This window comes from Ovis aries, chromosome 6, assembly GCF_016772045.2.
Source record: "Ovis aries strain OAR_USU_Benz2616 breed Rambouillet chromosome 6, ARS-UI_Ramb_v3.0, whole genome shotgun sequence".
Lineage (NCBI taxonomy): Eukaryota > Metazoa > Chordata > Mammalia > Artiodactyla > Bovidae > Ovis > Ovis aries.
In genome coordinates, this window is record NC_056059.1 from 40346700 (window position 1) to 40359640 (window position 12941).

Sequence of the window (12941 nt, forward strand, 5' to 3'; positions counted from 1 at the left end):
TTATTTCACAATCAGTAATAACAGAAATCAAGTTTTACTTTGCCTATGGTTACTTCTTTTACAACTAGTTTGCCCATATTCCAGATCATTATTTTTACTCATTTATCAGATGAACAGGGTAATTTTCTAAATACACTTTTTTAGGAAAGATATTCAGATTTTTTATTTTATGAATATTTACAAGTGTATGTGCTTTTTTTTTTGTATGTCATATTGTTTTGGGTCAAGTTTAGCTACATGTAAGAGAAATATCTGGAGAAGGCAATGGCACCCCACTCTAGTACTCTTGCCTGGAAAATCCCATGGACAGAGGAGCCTGGTAGGCTGCAGTCCATGGGGTCGCAAAGAGTCGAACACGACGGAATGACTTCACTTTCCCTTTTCACTTTCATGCATTGGAGAAGGAAATGGCAACCCACTCCAGTGTTCTTGCCTGGAGAATCCCAGGGACAGGGGAGCTTGGTGAGTTGCCATCTACGGGGTCGCACAGAGTCAGACACGACTGAAGCGACTCAGCAGCAAGAGAAATATCTAAATGAAAAACTGCTAAAAATACATTAACATTTTTTCTCTCTCACTTAAAAGAAGCCTGGGCATAAGAAGTCCAGACCTGATCTGGTAACTCCATGAATTTTGTTGGTTATCCAGGCTATATACTTTGCCATCCATGGAGTGCACAGCATTTTCATAATCCAAGATGGTTGATCAAGTGCCAGTTATCACATGTACTTTCCAAACAGAAGAATGTAGCTAGAGAGAGTAGTAAAAATAAAGTTACTACGTTCTTTTAAGGAGACTTCTTGGAAGTTTAAACACTTCCAGTTATTTGAACTAATAGGAAGAAAATTGTCACATCAAGACACATTATTGCAAGGAAAATTAAGAAACGTGTTTGACAAAAACTGAACAACTGAATGGAAATTTGAAAATACGTATGATTACATAACTCAGCATTGCTATTTATGAATAAGTAAAATTTGGGGGTCATTGTCTTTCTTTCTAAAATCTCTATTAATATTGCTTAATTATAACTGTCTTAAAGAAAAGCAATTATCCAGATTTTTCTCTTTTGTAGGTAATATCTTTTTTCTCATCTCAACATGCTTACTTTTTGAACTTGATAGGCATCTCTGAAATTATGAAGAAAAACTCAAACATATGCGTACCTAAACAGTTTTTCTTCATTCAGTTCAGTTCAGTTTAGTCGCTCAGTCGTGTCGACTCTTTGCGACCACATGAATCCCAGCATGCCAGGCATCCCTGTCCATCACCAACTCCTGGAGTTTACTCAGACTCACGTCCATCGAGTCAGTGATGCCATCCAGCCATCTCATCCTCTGTCGTCCCCTTCTCCTCCTGCCCCCCATCCCTCCCAGCATCAGAGTCTTTTCCAATGAGTCAACTCTTTGTATGAGGTGGCCAAAGTACTGGAGTTTCAGCTTTAGCATCATTCCTTCCAAAGAAATCCCAGGGCTGATCTCCTTCAGAATGGACTGGTTGGATCTCCTTGCAGTCCAAGGGACTCTCAAGAGTCTTCTCCAACACCACAGTTCAAAAGCATCAATTCTTCGGCACTCAGCCTTCTTCACAGTCCAACTCTCACATCCGTACATGACCAGAGGAAAAACCATAGCCTTGACTAGATGGACCTTAATCAGTAAAATAATGTCTCTGCTTTTGAATATACTATCTAGGTTGGTCATAACTTTTCTTCCAAGGAGCAAGCGTCTTTCAGTTTCATGGCTGCAATCACCATCTGCAGTGATTTTGGAGCCCAAAATCTTCATTACTTTATTTTAAATTCAATAATCCCTTGTAATCCTAAAATTATAGTCTATATCTTCTACTCAGAAAGTGTCTTTTTCTTACTTTGATTTTTGTTACTCTTCCATTTATTTTACTTTTACTCTCTGGCCTTTGTATTATAAATATATTGGTTTCTTAGAGCTCTATTCTCAGTAACTTATCTTTCGTACTTTATATTTTTATTTACTTCTATTTTCTAAGTCACTAATTGATTCATTAATCACATTATATTTCCTCATTTGAATGAGGCTTGCTTTAAAAAATTTCGTAGTAATATTTTTCCTTAGGAACAGTTCCTAACCTTCTTCCCTAACTTTGTTGTGAATAAAAGATGGAAAAACTTTGAGTTTCTCTTCCTTGTTTCATGAAGTAATTCCATTTCACAGGAGCACATCTGTACTGATTGTTCAGCACTGTTTTCTTTTGGACTACTGAGTCTTTTCACATACCTGGTAATTTTTCTCTGTCTGCATGTTCTTAAACAAGAGGTCTATGTTGGCCTAGTACTGTGATTTGTGGTTTATTTTTCAGAGAGTGTGTTTAAGTTTTCATCCCTATGAAAGAGGAAGAGAATGTTTATGTTTTCTGTGGTTTGATTCTGCTGGCCTGTGTATCCAGATGGCCACAAGGCACAGGGATGGATATGTTTCATCTTTTCTAGCAGGTCCTCTAAAGCAGGTGTCTGATTTCTGACCCATTCTAGCCTGTAAAGTGGCCAAGAATTAATTCTGAATTACGTCTTCAAATGGAAAGGCAAAAATTATTATAAAGCTAAGCCTTAAGCAAAGTCCCTTACTATTCCAACAGTTGCGTGTTGCTTCTCCATGTTTGTTGTGTATCAAGAAAGGTTTGAGAAAGTCTGCTGTAGCTGGTCACGAGTACAAAGAACTTTAATAAATAGAACTCACTCCAGATTATCTAGCCAGCTAACTCCCACCTCTAGTTCTTATTATTTATTTTCCCAGTGTTTATTTTCTCAGTCTTCAGAGAGAGAAGCTACCCACCTACCTAACAAGCAAGGCAGCTCCTTTGCCTCCAACTGCTTGACATTGTCCGAAAATTTATCAAAGATTCTTGGTCTTTGATGGAAATTCTGTTCCCAATACCACATAGACATATCTTTATCTTTAGACTTCTTGTTTAATTTCAATAATATTGGGGGAAGCAGAAGTTGAATTCATGAACACAGATATCTATTTTGAAACTGAAATCTGCAAATCTGTGTTTTGAGCCAAACCACTGTGTAAAGGCTAATTTTCCAAACTATAAATATGATTTAAAATGTTTCCACTGCTTACAGTATGCAACGTGTGGTGTAAAATATTTCAATTATTTTGAGAGCAATTGTTTCATTTTTTAATGTTGGCAAACCTATACATACAGGAATGTTATAAAGCTGAAAATATGCTAACTTTATCTAGAAACCAGGCTTAGCACAACTCAAAAAAAACTAAATTGATAAACAGGGTACATGTATAATATGTCAGGTTTTACATAATAGAATTATGTGGTTGATATTTTTCCCATGTGTATGTGAACTAAATTAGGCACTAAAAATATCAATGGTCTGCCAAATTTTAAGGCCTATGAGGCAAATTTTTACCTTTAATTAAAAGTTGGTGACACATGCACACCTATGGCAGATTCAGGTCAATGTATGGCAAATTGTTTTTTTTTAAATGAAAAAAAATGCTGGTAATACCTACTTAACAGATTGAAACTAATTTTTATTCAAAAGATGAGTGCTGAAGCATTGATGCTTTTGAACTGTTGTGTTGGAGAAGACTCTTGAGAGTCCCTTGGACTGCAAGGAGATCCAACCCGTCCATTCTGAAGGAGATCAGCCCTGGGATTTCTTTGGAAGGAATGATGCTAAAGCTGAAACTCCAGTACTTTGGCCACCTCATGCAAAGAGTTGACTCACTGGAAAAGACTCTGATGCTGGGAGGGATGGGGGGCAGGAGGAGAAGGGGACGACAGAGGATGAGATGGCTGGATGGCATCACAGACTCGATGAACATGAGTTTGGGTGGACTCCAGGAGTTGGTGATGGACAGTGGGGCCTGGCGTGCTGCGATTCATGGGGTCACAAAGAGTCGGACATGACTGAGCAACTGAACTGAACTGAACTTTATTAACTATATTATAATATGCCTTTTCCTTTTTTAGCCCCATGCTCATATCTTCTATCAGCGCTCAGTCACTCAGTCACGTCTGACTCTTTACAACCCCATGAACTGTAGTGTGCCAGACTCCTCTGTTCATGGAATTTTCCAAACAAGAATACTGGAGCAGGTTGCCATTTCCTACTCCAGGGGATCTTCAAAACCCAGGAATCAAACCTGCATCTCTTGCATCTCCTACATTGTCAGATGGATTCTTTACCACTGCACCACCTGGGAATCACAGTCCACTTTATGAAATTACCCGCACTTACAGAAGTAAGGTCAAGCTGGCTGTCCCTTCTGTAGTCAGTAAGAGCTGCTGAAATCTGCTAAATTTGCCCACCAGAATCCTATCTGTACCCATTGGGTGGATCCGTCTGGTTCTAGTTAGCAATAAAGTACAGGATTCTTGAATCAGGAACTTTAAAAAGATTAAAAATTATTTTTCTAAAAGAAGTTTGTCAGTGATAAACATAAGCTCAATTTTTAAAAGAACTACATAAAGTGTACTAAATTGTTAAGCTGAAGTAAAAATAAACACAAAAGGATATGCTACACAGGCTTAATTGCAATGCCTTTCTCCCATTATTGATAATATTAATGAGGATGGTGATGATGACAGAAGTTGTTATGGTTCTTCCTGTGTAGTAGATATTTTTTTTTTGCTCAGCCAATATTTGTCCACTTAATTTCATACAGCTCTATATTTCTTTTTTCTTTCTCTTTTTCTTTTTTTTTCCTTTTCTTTCTTTCTTTTTCTCTTTTGCGCATCATTGCCCTAATCTTGAGCACTCCTGCCCTTTACTTAGTTCACTCTTTAGTCCCTGATGGAACAAGTTGCATGGCCAAAGTCCAGGTCCCAGAGACAACTGCTGGTCCTGTGACTTCTGTAGGGATGACTGTGGCTGTGTGATCACAGAAAATCTAAGGATTTTTCAGGAACTACCAGGAAGAGAGTGACTGTCCTTCTAGTGAATCCAGGATGCCTGGAGCTGTGGAAGTACCTGGACACCGTGAAGAGGAAGCTTGTATGAGACCTGAACCAGAAAAGGGGAAATAGAGCCAAAAGATAGAGGAAGAGAAATCAAATTTGAACAACACCAAATTGAACTTATACCCTGAACCAAGCCGTTCCTGAAGCCATCCCTATTCTTGGGCCTCTCAGTTCTTTATCCCTTACTAATGCCTTTGTATCTCCTGATTTTCTTTAAAGAAGCCAAAAGAATTCTCATTCAGCCCATTGCATTTGCTTTTACTTCTACCTAGAGGGACGGGGAGCCTAGTGGGCTGCCATCTATGAGATCGCACAGAGTTGGACACGACTGAAGCGATTTAGTAGCAGCCGCAGCAGCAGAATGACTGCCACCCTCACATCCCAGCTATTCTCATTACTCCTTCCTTCCCTTTTGTCAGGTCTCTTCTCAAATTATCTCCTTAAGGAAGCTCCATCTGACACTCTTCCAAAGAAGTGCTTTCTGCCATCTCCATACCCTCATCCCACTTTCATCCTCCTAACTTTTCTCACATCTGCTATTACCTTCTGCCTCTTCCATGGTGTTATGAATTGCTGTGGGCAGTAGGTGTGTCTGCTTTCTCCCTGCCACATCCAACACCAAGAACCATGCCTGTCACACAGCCAACACAGCAGCTATTTGTTGAATAAAGGAAATGAACCAATGAATCAAATAAATGAATCTCTAAACCCCTCTGCTCCTGGCTTAATCAAGGAATAGTTTGTCACAACACAAAGTGTGCAAATGTTAGAGTATCATTGTGCTAGTTTTCATGACACAAATTAAGGCTTAGGTGATTAAGGAAAAAGCTGGTCAGAGTGGCCATCATCAAAAAATCTACAAACAATAAATACTGCAGTGGGTGTGGAAAAAAGGGAGCCCTCCTACACTGTTGGTGGGAATGTAAACTGGTGCAGCCACTATGAAGATGTCATTTCCTTAAAAAAAAAAAAAAAAACTAAAAGTAAAAATACTATATGAGCCAGCAATCACACTACTGGGTGTATATTCTGAGAAAACAATGGTTCAAAAGGGCACATGTACCCCAATGTTCATTGTAGCACTATTTACAACAGCCAAGACATGAAAACAACCCAAATGTCCATCAACAGCTGAATAGATAAAGAAATGATGCATATATATACAATGTAATGCTGCTGCTGCTGCTGCTAAGTCGCTTCAGTCGTGTCCAACTCTGTGCGACCCCATAGACGGCAGCCCACCAGGGTCCCCCATCCCTGGGATTCTCCAGGCAAGAACTCTGGGGTGGGTTGCCATTTCCTTCTCCAATGTGTGGAAGTGAAAAGTGAAAGTGAAGTTGCCCAGTCATGTCAGAAAAGAAATGAAATTAGGTCATTTGTGCATATATACACACACATATTTGTATGGTTTTCTAAATTTCTGGATTTGTCATTCTGCCAAATTCATACAACAGAAAGATACTACATTTTTGAAACAAGCTAGCAAGTCCTATAGACAGACCATTCACAGTTGAATAGGCAATTGTGTAAAGAAACAAAGAAACAATAACAGTGCACATGAAAAGAACTAGGAAGGAAGAGTAAGCTAGATTTCAAACTTTTTCACCTCTTTTCAGTTCTACAGCTGTCATTCTTTCCCAAGTCATGGTCATCTTTCATTAAGACCATTGCCATAAATTCCTAACTACGTCCTCCTTCTTTTCTCCCTCTTCTATGTGCTAACACACTGCAGCCAAGATGAACATTAAAGACACAAACTGGTTCTTATCCTCCTACTGTGAGTACTAAACGAATGTTTAAGCCCAGGTGTTTCAGAAAGCAGAGCCTAAGGCAAAAGCTTGTATGTCAAGACTACATGTACACACTGTTAGATGTAAAATGGATAACCGACAAGGACCTACCATATAGTGCGTGAACTCTGCCCAGTGTTACGCGACAGCCAGGATGGGAGGGGAGTGAGAGGGAGAATGGATAGATGCATATGTATGGCTGCGTGCCTTCACGGTTCACCTGGAACTATCACAATATCACTTGTTAATCAGCTACACCCCAACACAAAATTAAACGTTTTTAAGAAAAAGACAGCGTTGAGGAGTTCAATGCCACAAAAGCCAGAATGAGGGGAAAGGGAGGGGGGGAAGCAGGAAAGGAGAGAGGGAAAATGGGATGGTATGCAACTGACCCTTGCCCAGTGCCAAGTAACATGTCAACTCAATGCCCCATGACCATCCTCCAGTGGGCCTTGTGAACTGTAATGTCTCAGGACAGTCTGTGAAAGGCAGGGTTGATTGGAGAGGTGAAGAGACTTTTTCTTCTGTCTCCCCTATCGGTCAAAGATTTGTTCCTCAGTGCTTTATCTCCCCCATATTTCCAGTTTGGGCAAGTATGGAATCCTGAAAGGATTATATCTCAGCAGCCATAGAAAGGAAAACCTTAGTGCTGGAGAGGGAGATGTAACAGGGGTGCCTAAGATGCAGTGAACTCAGGGTGTTCCAGAAAAATTGATTTCGCAGGTACCAGGAATGGAGCAGAAGTTGTGGCCAACAGCCTTGGACACAGTGAGGCTGAAAGGATCTGAGATGGTACTAACGAGCTGCCTGATAGAATGAGTTAATATAGAGTGCCTTCTTGTCTTATTGGGAGCATCCAGCAAATGTTATTGGTCTATTACTTATAATTAGTACAGATGAAACATTTGAAACAGGGGCATGATAGTTATAAACGTTATAAATAGCACTCAGTAGACACATGGAGACTTCATACATTCATTAATTATGCTTTCTTTAATTCCAATTAAGAATGTGCATCGATTCATTGGTTTTGATTGACCATTCACCTTGTACAAGACAGTGCCTGGGACCGGTGATCACAGTAGTGAACAATTAGATATGTCTTCTGTCCTCATGAGAAGAAAGAGCCAAACACATGATTCTGGATTAAATCACAACTTTGATGGATAAATACAGGGCTCTCTGGGACCATATAAAGGAGGGATATGCCCTAGTCTTAGAAGGAGATTATCCAAAAGAACCCACTTGCCAATCCAGGTGACATAAGAGATGCAGATTCAACCCTGGGTCGGGAAGATCAACTAAAGGAGGAAACGGCCACAAAGGATCAGACATGACTGAGCAAATGAGCACACACAGAGAATTGACACTTTAGTTGAGAAGAAGAGAGAGAAAGAGCTTGGTGGACAGCGGTGGCAGCAAAGGTATGGTGGTTAATTAAATGTGTTAACTTGGCTAGGTCGTGATATCTGATTTTGGGGTCAGATACCAGCCTAGATGTTGCTGTAAATGTATTTGTTAGAAGACACTAACATTTCAACCAATATCAGTTCAGTTCATTCTCTCAGTCATGTACAACTCTTTGCAGCCCCATGAATCACAGCACGCCAGGCCCCCCTGTCCATCACCAACTCCCAGAGTTCACCCAAACCCATGTTCATCAAGTCGCTGATGCCATCCAACCATCTCATCCTCTGTCGTCCCCTTCTCCTCCTGCCCTTAATCTTTCCCAGCATCAGGGTCTTTTCCAATGAGTCAGCTCTTCACATCAGGTGGCCAAAGTATTGAAGTTTCAGCTTCAAAATCAGTCCTACCTAAAGGAGATTAGAGTGCCTTCTTGTCTTATTGGGAGCATCCAGCAAATGTTATTGGTCTATTACTTATAATTAGTACAGATGAAACATTTGAAACAGGGGCATGATAGTTATAAATGTTATAAATAGCAGGACTAATCTCCTTTAGGATGGACTGGTTGGATCTCCTTGCAGTCCAAGGGACTCTCAAGAGTCTTCTCCAACACTACAATTCAAAAGCATCAATTCTTCAGCACTCAGCTTTCTTTATAGTTGAACTTTATAGTTCAGCCAGTATGCTTTGAGTAAAATGAATTATCTTTCAAAATGTGAATAGACCTCATTTAATAATTTGAAGGCTTGAAAGAAAATTGTTGTTGTTTAGTTGCTAAGTTGTGACTGACTCTTTTGCGATCCCATGGACTGTAGCCCACTATGCTCCTCTGTCCATGGGATTTCCCAGGCAAGAACACTGGAGTGGACTGCCTTTTCTTTCTCCAGGGGATCTTCCCAACCCGGGGATTGAACTCATATCTCTTACATTGGCAGGCAGAATCTTTAGTACTGAGCCACCTGGGAAGCCCCTTGAGAAAAAATGTTACACTCCTAATTTATCCACCCCCTTTTCTCTTTGGGAAAAGAGATGGGGATACCAGACCACCTTACCTGTCTCCTGAGAAACCTGTATGCAGGTCAAGAAGCAACAGTTAGAACTGGACATGGAAATATGTCAAGGCTGTTTATTGTCACCCTGCTTACTTAACTTCTATGCAGAGTACATCATGGAAAATGCTCATGCAGGATGAAGCACAAGCTGGAATCAATACTGCCAGGAGAAATATCAATAACCTCAGATATACAAATGACACCACCCTTATGGCAGAAAGTGAAGAAGAACTAAAGAGGCTCTTGATGAAAGTGAAAGAAGAAAGTGGAAAAAACTGGCTTAAAGCTCAACATTCAAAAAACTAAGGTCATGGAATCTGTTCCCATCACTTCACGGTAAGTAGATGGGGAAAAAAAAGGGAAACAGTGACAGACCTTATTTTCTTGGGCTCCAAAATCACTGTAGATGATGAATAAAGCCATGAAATTAAAAGATGCTTGCTCCTTGGAAGAAAAGCTATGATAAATCTAGACAGCATATGAAAAAGCAGAGATATTACTTTGCCGACAAAATTCTGTATAGTCAAAGTTAATGATTTTTCCATAGTCGTGTATGGATGTGAGAGTTGAACCATAAAGAAAGCTAAGTGCCAAAAAATTGATGCTTTTGATCTGTGGTGTTGGAGAAGACTTTCAAGAGTCCCTTGGACTGTAAGGAGATCAAACCAATCAATGATATTAGGAATCAAAGCTGAATATTCATTGGAAGAACTGATACAGAAGCTCCAATACTTTGGCCACCTGATGCGAAGAGCTGACTCATTGGAAAAGACCCTGATGCTGGGAAAGATTGAAGGCACTAGGAGAAGGGGACAACATAGGATGAGATGGTTGGATGGCGTCACTGACTTGATGCACATGAGTTTGAGCAATCTCTGGGAGGTTGGTGATGGACAGGGAAGTCTGGCGTGCTGCAGTCCATGGGGTCACAAAGAGTTGGACGCAACTGAGCGACTGAACTGAATATCCCCTTTGGTAACCATAAATTTGTTTCTATGTCAGTCTGTTTCTGCTTTGTATATAGACTCATTTGTATTCTTTTTTAAATTCCACACACAGTAACTAGCACAATATTACAATATTGTAAGCCATTATACTTCAATATTTTTAAGTAATTATAACTTTTTTAAAGAGAGAGAGAGAATGGGCTAAATCTGGCAGTCAAATCCTTGAGCAAGTAGTGCCTTGAGGGGCAGGGGAAATGCTACAAACACAAGGGTTTACCTTCCCAGAACACACCCTGAGATGATGTGGCTTTGGAGGAGTCTGGCAGCCAAGAAGGCTTAGCCAGCATTCCTGATAACTATGGGATTAGGGTGCCTGCCAACTTTCCACCAGCTCTTCTGTCTCCAGATAAAGACCAAAACTGTTTCACCATATATAAGAAAAAAGTCCACAAGAGGAACTCTTTTATAATTTGTTTTGGATTTCAACAAAATTTGCCCAAGTGATGTTTCTGCTGTTTTTCAAGTTAAAATCCAATTCTCACACTTGAAACTTTTGCTTAGAGCTATAAAATACATTTGGAAAACAATGTTAATATAATATTAATATAGAGGAAAATTGCTATTTATAAGGTTAAAGAAACTTTGTGTGGATCATTTTATTGCTTTGTTAGGAAAAACCTTAAAACTTTGACAATATGTTTACTTCAACACATATATTTTCAATGTTGATGATTCTATAAACTGAATATGGAAGTTTCTGATTTATAGATTGATTAATTTGGTATAGATTGAAGAAACAGATTTGAAAAAGAGAACATCACCCTGCATATTCACTGAATTCTTAAGTTCTTACTTAAAATGACTTAAGCAATTTTTTTTTTTTTTTTTTGCTTTTCAATGATAGTTTAATGCTAATTTTTGTGATCTTCTCAAATGCAGTTTGGAAATCCCCTTGATCATAGCTATGACTAATTTATTTTTAATTGCATGCTGACATTGCTTAACTTCCTCTACATTTTGGCAGTTTTCTCCATTCAACACAGCAATCTTTTCATGAGAAAAAAATATTTACTCCAAAGTGAAAACAGGTTTCTTTGTGGGTGTCCTAATATATTTGTCACTTTCCAGTTCTAGAATATTTTGGCATTGAAAGTGTCTGTTTGACCTTTATAGAAGTTTCTGAGAGTTATTATGTTTTAATATTATTTCTAAGATCAAGTTAAATTTATTTAAAATGTTGATTTCTGCAAATACTAATATAAGGAGACAGCATCAAGTTTAACTGAAAATACATATTTAGATTGTGAATGTATTTATGCAGGTTGATGAAGCTAGGATGCAAAGGGACAAATGAGACTGTGAATGAATATGTAGGTTAGATATTAAGAATTCCATTTTGAAAATGAGATTCAGACTCAGAGAGGTTAAGTGATATGTCCACGGTGAGAGATCAATAAAACCTAATGTTTGCATCCAACACTCATGCTTGTTCTACTATTCCATGTTGACTTGTTACTTTTCGGCATTTCTGAATGAATTCCATCCACTGAGATGGGTACAAGGGGAAAAAATTTGAAATGGAATAGTGATGAAAGATTTCTGTGGCTTTGAGACAATGAACAAACCAGGCATTAGTCAGTCATTTTCCTACCTCCTCCCACCCATCTTTTAAAATTTGGTCAGAGACCAAATTTATTCTTTGTTTGTTCCAATAATCTTGCATATTGTTCTAGGGGGGAAAACAGACAAGTGGAATATAAATAGAACATTTGATTCTTGATCTGAGGCAATATACAGTATAGAGAAAGAAGAAAACTACAGACATAAAATAAGGAAAATGATTTTTTTAAGCCATGTATTAGTTCAAATTGCATACAAATAAGCACTAAAATGCTGGGCACACAGATGCAATTGGAAGCAGATTTTTATCATCGTTAGATGGACTACTTATGAAAGGCTACGTGAAGGAGGTTTTAAAAAATTTCAAAAAGAAAGAATATAAGAATATGTGGGGTAAAACAGAGAGGGAGTAGGTTAAATGTCCAAAGACAGTGATGTGCTTAGCTTGAACGGGACACTTTAGAGAGGGGAAGAGTAGAAACACTTGGAATTGGTAAAAATCATTGAATGCTAGACTTCAAAGACTAAATTTGACTGTAAAGTTGTCAAAAATAGTTAATGACGAATGAAAAAAGACCTTCAGATTTTGTCCTTTCAGGTGCCTGAAATGCAAAATGTCCCAAATCAAACACTTGACCTTCTGTCTTTTGAGTCACAGGTTTCACAAGCCTGGGACCTGAATCATCCATAACACCCTCCTCTTCCTCATCCTCCACCTCCCAATACAATTCATTCCACATTCTGGCAATTTTACTTCCTAGACATCTCTTAAATCCATCCACTTCTGTCCATCTCTTTTATCACCATCCTAATGCACTCTCCCATTGTCTTTCTCTTGAATTCTTTTCTTAGAATAGCCTAATGTGTCTATGGGCTTCCTGGGTGGCAGTCAAGTAAAGAATCCACCTGCAGTGCAGAAGACACAGGTTCAGTCCTGGGTCAGGAAGATCCCCTGAAGAAGAAAATGAAAACCCACTCCAGTATTTTTTCCTGGGAAATCTCATGGACAGAGGAGCCTGGTGGGCTACAAACCATGGGGTCTCAAGAGTTGGACACAACTTAGTGACTAACCTTCCCTCTCTATTTGTACTCATCCTGATTCCTCTCAAACACATTAGCTATGTATGCTTTTCACATTCTCACCTTTTTGACCAAGTTCA